This window comes from Lepeophtheirus salmonis, chromosome 12 (assembly GCF_016086655.4).
Source record: "Lepeophtheirus salmonis chromosome 12, UVic_Lsal_1.4, whole genome shotgun sequence".
Taxonomy (NCBI): domain Eukaryota; kingdom Metazoa; phylum Arthropoda; class Copepoda; order Siphonostomatoida; family Caligidae; genus Lepeophtheirus; species Lepeophtheirus salmonis.
In genome coordinates this window covers 6,029,055-6,043,284 of record NC_052142.2, presented here as the reverse complement: position 1 = coordinate 6,043,284, position 14,230 = coordinate 6,029,055, and the positions used below count along the sequence as shown (strand labels likewise).

At 30.7% G+C, this 14,230-nt stretch overlaps 1 protein-coding gene and 1 long non-coding RNA gene across 14 annotated transcripts in view; one reads left to right on the top strand and one right to left on the bottom strand.

The window, feature by feature from the left end:
* Positions 1-14,230, bottom strand: part of LOC121127156 (basement membrane proteoglycan) — a 106,957-nt gene that overhangs the window by 52,624 nt on the left and 40,103 nt on the right. The window lies entirely within an intron of this gene.
* LOC139906855 (uncharacterized) lies at positions 288-14,098 on the top strand. Of its 2 annotated transcripts, XR_011782933.1 has the most exons (3): positions 291-5,203; positions 5,375-5,795; positions 13,684-14,098. It is a non-coding gene; the product is annotated as an uncharacterized lncRNA (long non-coding RNA). The 2 variants fall into 2 exon arrangements; XR_011782932.1 differs by having other exon boundaries at positions 288-5,795.

Genomic DNA, 14,230 nt, shown 5'->3' with positions numbered 1-14,230 from the left:
AGTTTATATGGCATAATGAATAAAACAAATGGAGGCATTATTCTTATTCTAAATCCAACTCTTAAAAAAAAAAAGTTTTTACCTTTAAATTGCATTATTTCATATTTGGATGACTCCCCATGAAATATAAACACATATTTGAAATTATTATATAATTTTGAAGAGATTTCGTGTCAACTTATGATTGTTTAATTCATAAGTTGATTACAAGATTTTTACATACAAACCATAAATCTACTCTTTTTTGTAATAAAATAATTGTTTTCAAAAAAATAAGTCTAGTAAATTTTAATTAGCCACATCTTCTGAGTATGTGGTTCAATTTCAGCAAACAAAGAATTTCTGAAAATTAACTACGTCCATAAAAAATTCAGTATGACTGATGATTGTATTACCCATTTTTGGAGCCATAAGTTCATATTATGACGTTTGACCTTGAATATTCAAATATGGTTGGGATAATTTATTTTGTTTTGAAACTCAAATCTAAATATCTTGAAGATAAATAAACCCATTATCTCCTCCATATTTACATATATTTTAGATGACATTAATAAAATTCATCAAAAAATTTAAAGCTGTCATTATTCTCGTAGAGCAGTAGTTCCCAAAGAGTACGCCATGCACCTGTCAGGGTCATGAGGACGACGGAGGGATTGCAAGATGATTGCAAAAAAAGAGAATGTAATTTTTATATAGACATTACTCTTAGGGCATCAAACTTAAATAATTATGAATGTAAATATTATTTTAAGTCTTTTCTGTATCATTTTAAAAAGCATTTCCCAGAAGATAGCACTCCACAAAAAAATATCTGGATACGCCCCTTTTTCCACCACAGCTCATCATCTGTTGTCTGACATAAAAGAGGCATTTATCGAACTTTCATGTGATCAACCACTAAAAACAGAATGGTATCGTCGTAGCTCATCAACACTGTGCTCGATAGAATTTATTCTCTTGAATTCAATGTGTGTTCGCACCCAGACGATTCCTAGAGAAATCCATATATTTACTGTATATCGATTTTACCAAAAGATTGCTAGGTCAAATGGAGTAAATATAATACTATAATGTTTACTTATACTTAATCAGTGCAGCTCCATCTAACCAATTGAAGGAACAAAAAAAAATTAATTATAATTATAAAAAAACAGATTTGGATTCTAAAACACTTGACGAATTCTGGATTTCTGTGATCAACGAGTACTCCCTGATGGCTTAAACAGTTTTAGATTTATTTATACCATTCGGCTCAAATTATTTATGGGAGAAGACATTTCCTTTTTTAACTTATATCAAAAATAAATACATATCGCGGTTTAACCTAGATAATTATTATTTAAGTGGGTTTGTCCGAAGTTAGCCTAAATTGGACCTGCTTTGCTCAATGCACAGTTCCCAATTGTCACATTCAGACTTAATTCGTTTATATTCCTATTTGCACATCCAAAGCCTTTAATGTTATATGTTTGTGAGTTTCAATTTTGAACTTATTAAACTCGAAAATGGAATTGAGAATATAAAAATGATTCCAAATTTATATTTACAATACATATATTCAATTATTTCTTTATTTTCTTTTTTTTTATATGTATGTTTCAATATATGTAGAATTCAAATCTATATTTTTGATCAATGTTGTCAAATAACTAATATTATTTGCCACAGGGTTGAACTTCATAAAGTTGATATGGCCTTTACGTCCTCCATTTGCATAAAATGCACTTCAATTTTTATATTAATAACTCATAATAATTCCAGATGTGTAGTGGTTGCTCATTGCTAGCCATATATTTTAAAAGTCGAACTCAAAAAAGTTTGGGAACCAATGTAATAGAGGACTTATCTATTATCAGGCTTGTTGATAGAACCCTAAATAGAACGGCATTCCATGGAACGTGCATTCGATAGACGGAATGCTAAAAGGATTTTTTTTTTTTAGTGATGACCGCTAAATGCTAAAAATGAGATTTTAGCACTCCGTTCCAATAGGGCATTGTAATTTCGGAAGGGTTGTAGTTGTACACGGGATAAGTATCCTAGAAATATGACTATGCAAATTCAGGGTCAATTTTGCTGACGTCTCTGATATTGATATTCATGTGAATGTGAATTAACCACCCTAAAAAGTACATAATCATTATTTATGTCCTTTTACATAGTAATAATTTAATTTCTCTTGCACTTAATGAAAAATATTCTCACACTCTTAAGTATTTCAAAAGTACTTTTCAGCCAAAAATAAAAAACGAGACCTTCACAACATTTTTTGTATGGATTTAAAGTACTTTCATTGAGTAAATTTTATTTTTAACGTTACTGGCTACAATCAAAGTAAATGGTATTTGTATTAAGTATTTTTACCATTAGAGCCAAGATCTAACAACGTTCATAACTCCGTGGGGAAGATTCAATTTTAAGAGATGGCTAATGGGAGTAAATGCAACAAGTGACTTATTCAATCTTATGATGTACCAAGCTTATGGGGAATTGGCAATTACAAAGAAGTTGGTTGATGATATATTAAAATATGATGAGACATTTGAAGAACATGTTAAAAGAGTCAAAGAATTTCTTGATCGAAGTAAGAAGTTTGGAATATCACTCAATACAGAAAAATTTCAATTTGCTAAGCCAAAGGTTGAGTATATTGGATATATCGTAGGAGAACACGGAATTAATATCGATTCCAGAAAAACAGAAACCCTTTCAAAAATACCAGCTTCTCAAAACAGAACTGTGTTGAGGTCGTTCATGGGAATGGATTTTCAAAGGACACAATGTCACATTCAGACCTCTATTATCCAACATGAATGAGGACATATTGACTAAAAAACAGGAGGACAAATTTGGAAATGTCAGGAAGTCTTTGGTTAAACTACCTCAAAAGAGTCACTTATAACAAATATATTTTTTTTTAGAGACTAATGCTTCTAAGAAAAAAGATATTGGCTATATCTTAAGACAAGAAGACAGTGGAGGAAAATGGCATCTTCTTGAAGCAAATTCTAGATGGTTGAGTGCAGCAGAAGATAATTATGGAACAAGAAAACTTTGGACGAAATTGAGAATCTAAGAAAAAAAGAAATCAAAGAAATGACCCAAATTGCGTTATAACTTCCCTGTTGCTTGGAAACCAGGAAGAAAAATGTTAGCAGCTGATAATTTGTCAAAAAATCCATATTGGAATACGAGAGAGGACGAAATATCGGAGGATGTACAAACGAATGAGGTTGCAAGAAGAATATTAACAAGAGCTGTATGTTGTAAAAAAAATCAGACGAATGAGATCAAGGATCGAAGATTTAGAAAATTGAGAGATAGTTTACCGGTTTATGTACATTTGATCATCGTCAATAATAAAAGAATTGTTATACCAAGAGTAGCTCAGAAAGAAATATTGGAAAATCGACATGTATCTCATCAAAGTATAGTGAAGACTAAGCAGCGTGCCAGAGAGATAATTTACTGTCTGTGAATATATAAGGACATCGAAGAAATGGTGAGAAAGTGTGAGGAATGCCAGAAGTTATTACCTAGATTATTAATGGAGACTGAAATTAAAGTACCGAAAAAGACGAGTCCATTTCAAGCAGTAGCTGTGTATATATTTTCTTTAAGTGGAAATAATTTCATGGTTTATGTAAATAGACTTTCTGGATATCCAGCTTTGCATTATTTTGAGCATAGTGGATTCACATCAAGAGTGATAAAGAAAAAAATGGTGTAGTTATTCATTGATTATGGTATACCCGAAGTTTTAGAATCAGATGGCAGAACAAACTTCTCGTCCAGGGAATTTCAAGAATTTATATCCTTTTGAGGAGTTAAATGGCAATGTTCTTCTCCACATAACCCACAATCCATTGGCCCAAGCTTGTGTGAAGAAATTGAAATATTTAGTAAAGAAAACTATAAATGGAAATAAGATAGATCAGTAAAAAATCAGTCTTGGAATTTTAGAAATGTGAAATACTTCGAGAATAGAAGATGGATTGAGTCCAACTAAAATCGTGTTTGGTCGTAGAACTAGATTTATTATAACTATGCTACCTGAATTTCATCAAAAGAGAAGCTAAGAATTTTGTATGGTTCTAAAACCAATTTAAAAAAAAAGGAGATGGGAAAAAATTATCCATACTGAAGATAGATGAATTGGATCAAATACAAGATGATGTAAGCAAAAGATGGACCCATCTAGGTGCAATTGAAACACAGGAATATCAAAGGCGATATCTCATACCTATGAAAAATGGTCGTCTTGGCATCGTAATAGGAGATTCATCCGTTTGGATTCCACAGAAGGGAACAAGCAAATTTCATTTCATGTACCTTAGATTTATATTTTGTAATCATTGTCCTGGGGGAAAGAAGGGATGTTAAATATCTTCATACCTATAGGTTTAGCTACCTACGTATAAATGTTCCGTGTATATTTTATGCATAACAATATATTAATATCAGAATCTTTCTGAAATCTCCGCATATAGAATAAAGTATATATATTAAGTCCATATCCTCATATATATCCTATGCTCGTATATCATACCTATGAACCTTTGTATTAGCTACAAAATACTTTTTTACCTAGTAGTCTAGGAGTAACCTAATCTACACTTTCGAGAACAACAGATAGCAGAGATTGTTCTCAATTAATTATAAATCTGAAATACAATCCAATAATAATTTAATACACAATTTTAATTATTTCCCTCTTTTTTACTTTAAGCAAGGCAATCGTAATATTTTTCCACCCACAACTGTAGCCTGTAATTACAAGTAGTTAGTCCCATTTTTATTATTCCTAATCTAATTTTTTATTATTTTCTTTCATTATTTTAAGTTTAGTTGATATTTTAAGGTCAAACCACTTTTTTTTTTAAATTGTAAAATTTCAAAACTTTGGACCCTTTGAGCTACCTCTAAATATAATTCAAAACTGTTCAAAATTTATATACGATGTCTTTCGCCTAAAAAAAGAAATTTAAAAAAATAAGCTCCACCTTATTTCAGACGTACTTAATAGTTTTGTGTTTCTCCTCCATACTTTAACAGATTGCTACTTTATACTTTTAGCTGTACTACTGTTATGTTTCTTTGGCTAAATTTATCACACTATGAACAATTTATGTATAAGCTATAGATTCCCGACAATATATGAAGCTGCCATGTCCATGTATCTTTACTCTTTGAACACCAAGTAAGTTATACTATCATGATACAGTATCTAGATATTTTCGATTTTGTGTTACTGTCATTTGTGATTGTCTTACATAATAACTTTTGATTATGAAACTATTAATGGTATCGTAAGAAAATATGTTTTTCTACGGATATTGTCTTATAATATTACATATTCTCTGAGTTTCAGATATACTTTGATGAAAACTGCCATTCAAAAGAGTTTTAAACTATTTGTCTTGTTTGGTTGAAAAGTTTTTGGCAAGGAGTAAAGGATATCATTATTTAATGTCCGAAACCGACTTGAGATTATCACGGAACACTATGACAATCCTGTGTAAAGGTCACAAAAGGAGATATATGAAAGAGTGAAACATTGTCAATGTATGGATATTGATAAACAACAGCCAAAACAATGTCTCCAAAGCGAAGGCAAGATATCAAAATTACTTCACTTGGGAAAAAATATGCACAAGCTAACAGGTGATAAGGCAATTTTTTATCATGGCCAGAGAGGTTCAATGCAGCACCTACTGATGAAGAACGTAGATACTAAGAATTAGAAAAAATAGGAATCGTTAAGAAACATTGATCAAATGGAGTAAAAGCAGGTTAGAAATAAGTTATAATTTATCTATTTAAAAGATGTCAAATTTGTCCATTCGACCTGGAAAATAACCCTTCACTAATAAAAACCAATTATGATGGATAGAAGAACACCTACGTTTCACATTGGTGTCTAACCACACATAAAAAAAAATGTTAGAAGTACAACAACATTGGTAAAAGATATAGTTATAGGATATTGATATATACAAAAAAAGTAGGCTTCCAATTAAAAAAAAAATAAACATATATACAGGCTAGAAGAACCTGCTCTACAGTAGTAAAGAAACCCAATTTAGGACTTAGATTTACTATTGACTACAAACAAACTCAAACGTAGTCCCCTCGGCAAAAACCATCCACAAATTTATACACAAAAAAAAACTTATCTCAAGAAATAGCAACTACCTTTGCAATCAAATAAAAGAGACAGAACACGTAGTTCATCATCCTCAATTATGAATTTATCCAATTTTGAATTTCACTGGTCAACTTGCTGATGAAAATAAAACGAAAAACGAGGTGCTACAATTCACACTATTATTCGGAAGTATTTTAAGGTTTGCCTGGAAAGAACCATGTATGGAAAATCCCGCATAGATCCTTTGGTTCGAGTTAAGATAGGAAAATGGGACTTGAGCTGGGATTAATATTAATGATGTACACAATGCTCATAGTGAACAAATATTACCAGTTATCAAAATTCTAGGAGATTGGGATTATAAATGAATACACCTTGTCTTTATTGTGTCTAGTAAAATGATATTGTTGATACTTATAATATAATTATATGTAATTATTTATGTCTTGATATGGATATGTTTAATCTGTATTTATCATTCGATCAAAAATCACAGTTTTGAGTCTTCTTGTGTAATTCATATTCTAATTACTTAAATACAACTTTTACATCAATATTTGTGCAACAATTTTGCTCATAATTTTTTTGTTTTTGTCAAATTTATGAACTAAAATTTAGTTTCAACATTCCAAAGTGTGTCATAAAGCATTTTGCATTAAAAATACAGCAGAAATATTTGTAGATTGTTTAACTACCCATTATAGAAGCTGTGATATAGATCATAATGTATTGCGTGAAAAAAATAAAGGGGAACGGACATATAAAACATTTTTGTTCACTTTTGATTGTTCAATACCAATAATTTTTTTACCATAATATGTGTAAATAGGGTATTTGGAATCTTAAGATACCCAAGGTAAATTGAAATTTACAAATCTATAAAATGATCCTTCATACAGCCCACTCCTATTTCTACCTAAAATAATATATTATCCATGCTTTTACAGAACTTAACAAATTAGAGGGCGATCAAATAGATATTCCTTGATTTTTTAAATATAAATTTCGAAATGAAATGTGTGCTGTTTTTATATAAAGTTACGCAACTTAGATAATTTAATGATATGTTATATTAATTCAATTTTACAGTTGAATTTCTCTATCCCTAGAGATAAGTTAAGAAAAGGGCCTTATTTACTATCAATATTTTTATGAGAGCACTTCATGTATTATACAGCTAAGATATTCTCAATATCAGAGATATCAACACTAGAACTAATGCTTGAAAAATGGTAAAGAATGTATTTCCCTTAAAACAAAATCTTTTTTTTTCTTTTTTCATATCAATCTCATCGGTTGTTCATTAACACAGATCTTATGAAAATTGGAAACATCGGGGGAATAAAACCACTGACTCTAAGGACTAAGCAAGCTTATTAAATATTCTTTGAATAATACACTGTTTTATGAGTATCACTATTGTCAATTTTAATTGGCTGTTTTTAGCTGTTGCATTTTAATGATGATATATTTTCATATTATCTGAATGACTAGACATCCCATAAATATAAACTAATACTACTTAAGTAGGGTTAGGAATTAGAGTTAATTCAAATAATCTGTAATAATATCCAGAAACTATTAAAATCAAATTCTTAGTATTGTGTCACATGAGTATAATGGGGACATTTACCCCCGAACCATAAATTAAAATAGGCTTTAGTAATATTAATTATTAATGTAGAACTAATTGATTGCATTTCAATAACTATATAAAACACGTCTATATATACTATGTATATATATATAGTGCGTTACTCAACAGGTTCTGTAATGCTGTGAAAAGTGAACTTATTGGATCACCCAAGAATAAAGCCATTATTAACCTGAACAAACATGAGAAAGAAGCCTTGACACAACTAATCAAGCTCCAAAGAGATAGAGTGACAGTTATTACCCTGCTGATAAGGGATAGGGTATTGTCATCTCAGACTTTGAGGACTACATTGAGTCAGCGAAGGAGTATCTGGACAACCCAATCTACTACAAAAAGGTTAATGAGAAAGAACTGAGAAACAGTATGTCAAGGATCTCTCAAGTCATAAACGAAATTGGAGTCACTGATGCCATTTTCAAAGAATATATCAAAGTTTTAGATCCAGAAGAAAGGAACCAGGGAAGGTTTTACCTTCTCCCAATGGTTCACAAAATAGTAAGGACAAAAGTTATTGTGGATCATTCTTCTAGAAATCTAGTAAAGCATATCCCAAGCTATGTCAAAGATACTCCTGAGTTCTTAAGAGGATTGGAAGAAATAAAGTAAGTTGAACCTATTTATACCTTCCCAGTATCAGTGGATGTAAATGGCCTTTATTCCAACATACCTCGTAAAGGGGGAATAAAATACATTGAAAAAGCCATGAACACAAGAAAAGATAAATGAATTTCTAAAACAGTTCTCATGAAGCTCTTGTCCCTGGTTCTCACTTGCAACATATTTGAGATCAACAAGGAATTATTCATTGAAATAGTAGATACTACAAGAGGGACAAAGGTGGCCCCCACATATGTCAATATCTTCATGGGATTCATAGACCAACTCATTAAAAGATCTTATTCTTGAAATGCCTGTCATAATCTACAAGAGATTCATTGATGACACCTTCTTGATATGTATCGGTACAGAGGAAGAATTCAAGACCTTCATGCAGAAGATCAATTAACTTCAACTCACAATACAATTCACTTGCTCATATGACTTCCAGAGCAAATTGACAACTTTCCTTGACACAACTATGTCTCAAAAAAGGCAAGTTGATGACTGACCTGTACAGGAAAGAATTTGACAGAGTTCAGTACTTTCTTCCATCTTCCTCACATCCCACTCATGTCACTAAAAATATCCCTTACAGTCTGGCCCTCAACATTGTCAGGATATGCAGTGACTCTGAACAAAGAACTAAGAACTAACGGAGATGTTGATGAGTAGAAGTTACTCTTGAAGAGTTGTTGAAGACTGTCTGAACAGAGCCATGTCCATACGAAGAGAAGAAGCTCTGAAACCCAGTGTCAAAGTAGAATGTAATCGAGTTGTATTTACTATCAAATTTTACCCGCACATACCTTTTATTTCACAGATTATTCAGAAACACTGGAACTTATTAGTGAAGGATCCAACAATGAAAAAAATATTCCTATTTACTCCAAAGGTTGCATTTAAAAAATAAAAAAAATCTCTGTAAAGGAAAATAAAAAAAGGGAAAGTTGAAAAAATTAAAATCTATTCTAAATTTCTTAGCACTTAATTTGAAGACGCAGAATTCGACTTATACTCTGTTGTTCATAGTATAAGAAAGATTCTAAAAAACTTGGGTTTTTCTTACAAGTTTCCTATAAATATTTAGAATAAGACTACCACGAACATACTATCTCAAAGATAGCTTATTTATGTTAAAATTCTAAACTAAAACGATTTACTATAATTATATAATAGGTAAATTTCTATTGTAAAACCTCCTTGTATATAACATTTGTTGTTGTTTCTATTCCTTTAATGTAAATATAATAAAACCTGCAACCCCTTTTGACACTCTTGAAAATGCAACATATAAGTGAACATGTGAAAATAATAATTTTGGTAAATATAAAGCAATTTTTCAAATGTTCTATCCTGTGATTTGTTTATTGTCATTGCCGTTGCTAATTTACCGTGTTCCTTCTTCAACCATAAACAAAATGAAAATTAAAGATACATACTTAGATTAACTCTCTCATCCTATTCCTCACTCCCTTTTTCATTCGTAGGTCATATATGTTCTTCCTTTTTCTGTTACTAAGTGTGACATACATCACAGACACACATATATATTTATAAATGATTTTAAATATATAGGATTAAAAACAGCAAGGAAGTTAGAAATAAAAATTTACCTATTGGCCTTTGTCCTCTAAATTATTCATACTCTTGTAAATTTTTAATCTTTCTGATGGAACTAATGTATTTTGTCAAGTTTTTTTTATGAATGAAATGTGACCAAAAAGTGAATTAATGACAACTATACACAATTCAAGGAACTTTTAATTTCATTGATGTATAACTAAAAATGCTATGTTCATAATTATACATATTCTATCCCCCCATATATTCTAATAGTCAATAGCAGAGCCTTTTTTTTATGATTGCTTATAGACGATTTTTGTACGATTCCACATGTGGTTCCTGTATGTGTCCAGTGTAATGTTCCCCCAAACTTTCTTGGCAAAGGCCTCAAACTGGTTTAGGTTGGTTGGTTTCCCTGACATCACTCTTGTCTTCATGTCTCGTCACAAGTTATCTATAGGACTCAAGTCTGGACTTAGACTCGACCATTATATTGTTATCGTTGAACCATTTCTTCACAACCTTATCACTGTGTTTTGGATCATTATCCTGCCGGTACATACATTTGTGGCAATGCTATAGTTTCTGAGCAGACTCCTATAAATTTTCATCAAGGATCTTGATGTAATCCTCCTTCTTCATGATTCCTTAGACCTCGATGAGGATACCTGTACCACTGGAAGAGAAGCATCCCCATGGCACTATGGTAGCATCACAATGCTTCATGGTTAGGACAGTGTTCTGCGGCTTGTATGCTCCTCCTTTCTTCCTCCGGACATACTGTACATCGATATGGCCAAATAGCTCTAACTTCGTCTCATCAGACCACAAGATGGTTGACCAAAAGTTGGGATCTTGATACAGATAACCTCTAGTTACAAGTTTCTACATGTATTTTTTTTCTGAGCAACAGTGTCTTCCGTGGCCTACGTCAATGGAGATCTCTGTGCACAACTCGCTCGATGGTGGTCAGTAACACCTTCGTCCCAACCTGGTCCTGCCTTTCCATTAGAGTCTTATGTGTTGTCCGGGTGTTATTGTTGACCTCTCAGCATAATTTTCTGGCAAGTTTGGGTGACAACTTACGCTTCCTGCCAGGCCAGCTGAGGTTTTTATGTTTTTTAACCTCTTTGCTGGTTAATTATGCTCTGGATAGTCGCCACAAAGACATCATATTGCTTTGAAATTGCCTTGTAACCTTTTTCTTCATTGCAGGTATTCACAAGACGTTGAAGCATATCCTCACTGAGCTACTTCATCTTGACCATTATGACCAAAAATGAAGTGTGATGAGAAGAATATTACACTATTTGTACTCTGTAAGAAATATGCTATTTCTTATCTTGTTAAACATTTGGTCCTCATAAAATGTATTTATTCTATTAATATATCTTAAAATAACTTTAAGACAAAAATCAACACGTTTGACAAATTTTCATTAAAATAATTGTCATTGCTATGAAGAATTTTGAATCTCGCATTTTTTGGTTATCCATCAATAAAATACCCATGAATTTAAAAGTTCCTGGGATTGTGTATTGATATCATTCTTTCACTTCTTGGTACATATGATTCATAATCAAACTTGCCAAAAATGCATCAGTTTCATCACAAAAATGAAAAATCAGAAAAATTAACAGGGGCATAAATAATTTTGAGGACAAGTGTATATTTATTCAACGTTCTTAATTTTTCAATCTTAATAGCAAAATATTAACAAATAAAGAGAAATAAAATTAGTCATTTCCAATTGGAATGGATTAAGATTCCGAAAAGTCCTTAGCTAATGGCGAAACAGATTTTTGATAATTTTTTGCCGTATTCAACCGTCATCTTGTAATTTCTACGTTATGTTTGGGCATGGTCCAAGTGCTCCTTAATACTGTCATTGATATTCTTATAAACCAAAATTTCACAGTTCTCTTGAGTAAATTGAATGGATTTTTAATAAAACTTTATGCATCTGTGAATGCAGTATTTCCTCTCAAACATGAATAAGTATGAAATTTGATTATAAAGATAGATAAAAAGTGTCGTTAGTAGGATTAGGTTCTTAACCGGCTGATCTGAAATGAAGTTGGTTACTTTATTATATTGGTCATTATGTCATTTCACATCATCATGAACTTGTTGTTAAAAAAAAGGAATGTTATTTAAAATAAGGAAACAGCAAATCATCAATCAGATCTTCTTTTTTTTAATAATTAAAAACATGGCACGCATAATTTTTTACCGATAAAACAAATACTAAAAAAGTACTATTTTGAACTCTTTGCTGAATATTTGGGACGGTACAAGAAGCTGTTATTTCGCCTCTTTTGATCAATAATCCCATTTTTTAAAATTAAAACACCATGAGATCAGTGATGTGCAATTTAACTTATCTTTTTAACTGGTTAAGTTTAAGTTAATTATTATTTTATTTTTTTAATAACTAGTTGAGTTAAAGTTAATGTCGATTTCTATGTAAATTAAATAAATTACTTAAAGTTAACTTCGAGTTTAATTTTTGTAACTAGATAAGTTTTAGTTAATTAACTCAACCAATCTTGCTTAAGTTGAAATTAATTCATTAGTCCATAGATGGATTTATCAAGGCTTCATAATAAAGATTTTTCTCAAGCTGGGATTTTCTCTATTTCCAAGTTTAAAAGCAAGAAAAAAATTACAGATTCAAACTCCCTACAACTTCTGTTTCGAAGTGAAAAGCAATGCTAGAGAAACTAAATAATTAAATAGAGCTAAAATGTTCGATTTTTGAGTTTTTATGCAATTATTATATATTTATTTATGTAAAATTGTAAAAATATCGGAGATAATATAAAAACAATTTGATAATGAATAACCCAGTTCCCAAGTTTGATAAAACAGATAGTGTTGATACAGTGTTTAACTAAATTATCGGAGAATTAACCGTTATTTTAAAAAAAGTTTTTTTTTATTTCAACTTAAAAATAAAAAAAATAATTTAATTTTAAATAATTAACTTAATGTTAAGATAATGCAGTTTACAAAATTAACTAGTTAAATTAAAAGTTAATTTTGATTAAAAAAAATAACTAGTAAGGTTAAAGTCAAAATAACGTTTTTTTAAATAATTAATTATTAAAGTTAAAAGTTAATTAACTTAGCTTATCTAAGTTAAGTTAAACTGCATTAACTTGCCCAACTCTGCATGAGATATTTTGAAAGCCACCGAAACACACTTCTGTTCGAGCGTATATAAAAAATCGGAAATGAAAGTACAGGTGCTTGAACAAATCCGCCTTATAAGATTCAATGCTGAGATGTTACAGATGCTTTTGGTTGGAGAAAAGTAACTAATCAATCAATTTCAGTCAAATACACCCACTGGAATGAATTAACATTGAACTGGCCGCTTGTGAAATTCATTGTACAAATTCAAGTTAATTTTGACCCTAACATTTTTGCCCCGTACATTTTTCCCGCTTGTAATTTTTTTTTCACGGCGAGGTTTTCTCGCATGACATCTTCGCCGCTTTTTTATGTTTTTCTATTATCGGTTCGAACTTTACTGTCTGATCTCGATCAGATTAATTATAAAGCTAGGTGAAGAAAAAATAGAAGTAATCTGTAATCTTGTACATTTTATATATTTAATATACTTGGCCTTAGTCTTTTGTCATTGTGTAATATATTTTATTAATATTAGTTATTACGATATTATTACTGATTATTTCATTCTTTGTAGACTTCGGCTCGATTTCCCTCTCAAGCAGGAAATCACCAATGAATCTTATCAGGACAAAGTGCTTAAGACTATCTCACTCTCCAGAAGCTTTTTTTTCCATATTGGAACTCTGTCTCTCTCAGACATGCTTAATCAAGAGATCTTGTCAACTTTTTTGGATCACTGTTTATTCAAAAAAACGACATGCCAGGAGGATAACATGTTTTCTTTACTCTAACGACTTTAAAATCTCTTAATACTAAATTTATTACTTTATATTTTACATGATTTTGCATTTCTTATTTATGTGCCCCTTATTAATATATAGTTTATAGGTGAGCGCTGGAGAAGCCGAAGTTTGTCTCAAGTTTTTTTTTAAAGTGATTAGTTATAGCTCAAATAAATTAAATATTTTAATAAAATAATTTTATAGCCTTTATTTTCTAGAATAACGATTACATAGATATTGTATTAATCATTAAAATAAGAAGACACATAACTGATTCTAAAATTTGTGAAGATTTCAGGGAGTGCTTTTCATATATTTTAATTTTTCCATTGTATTGTA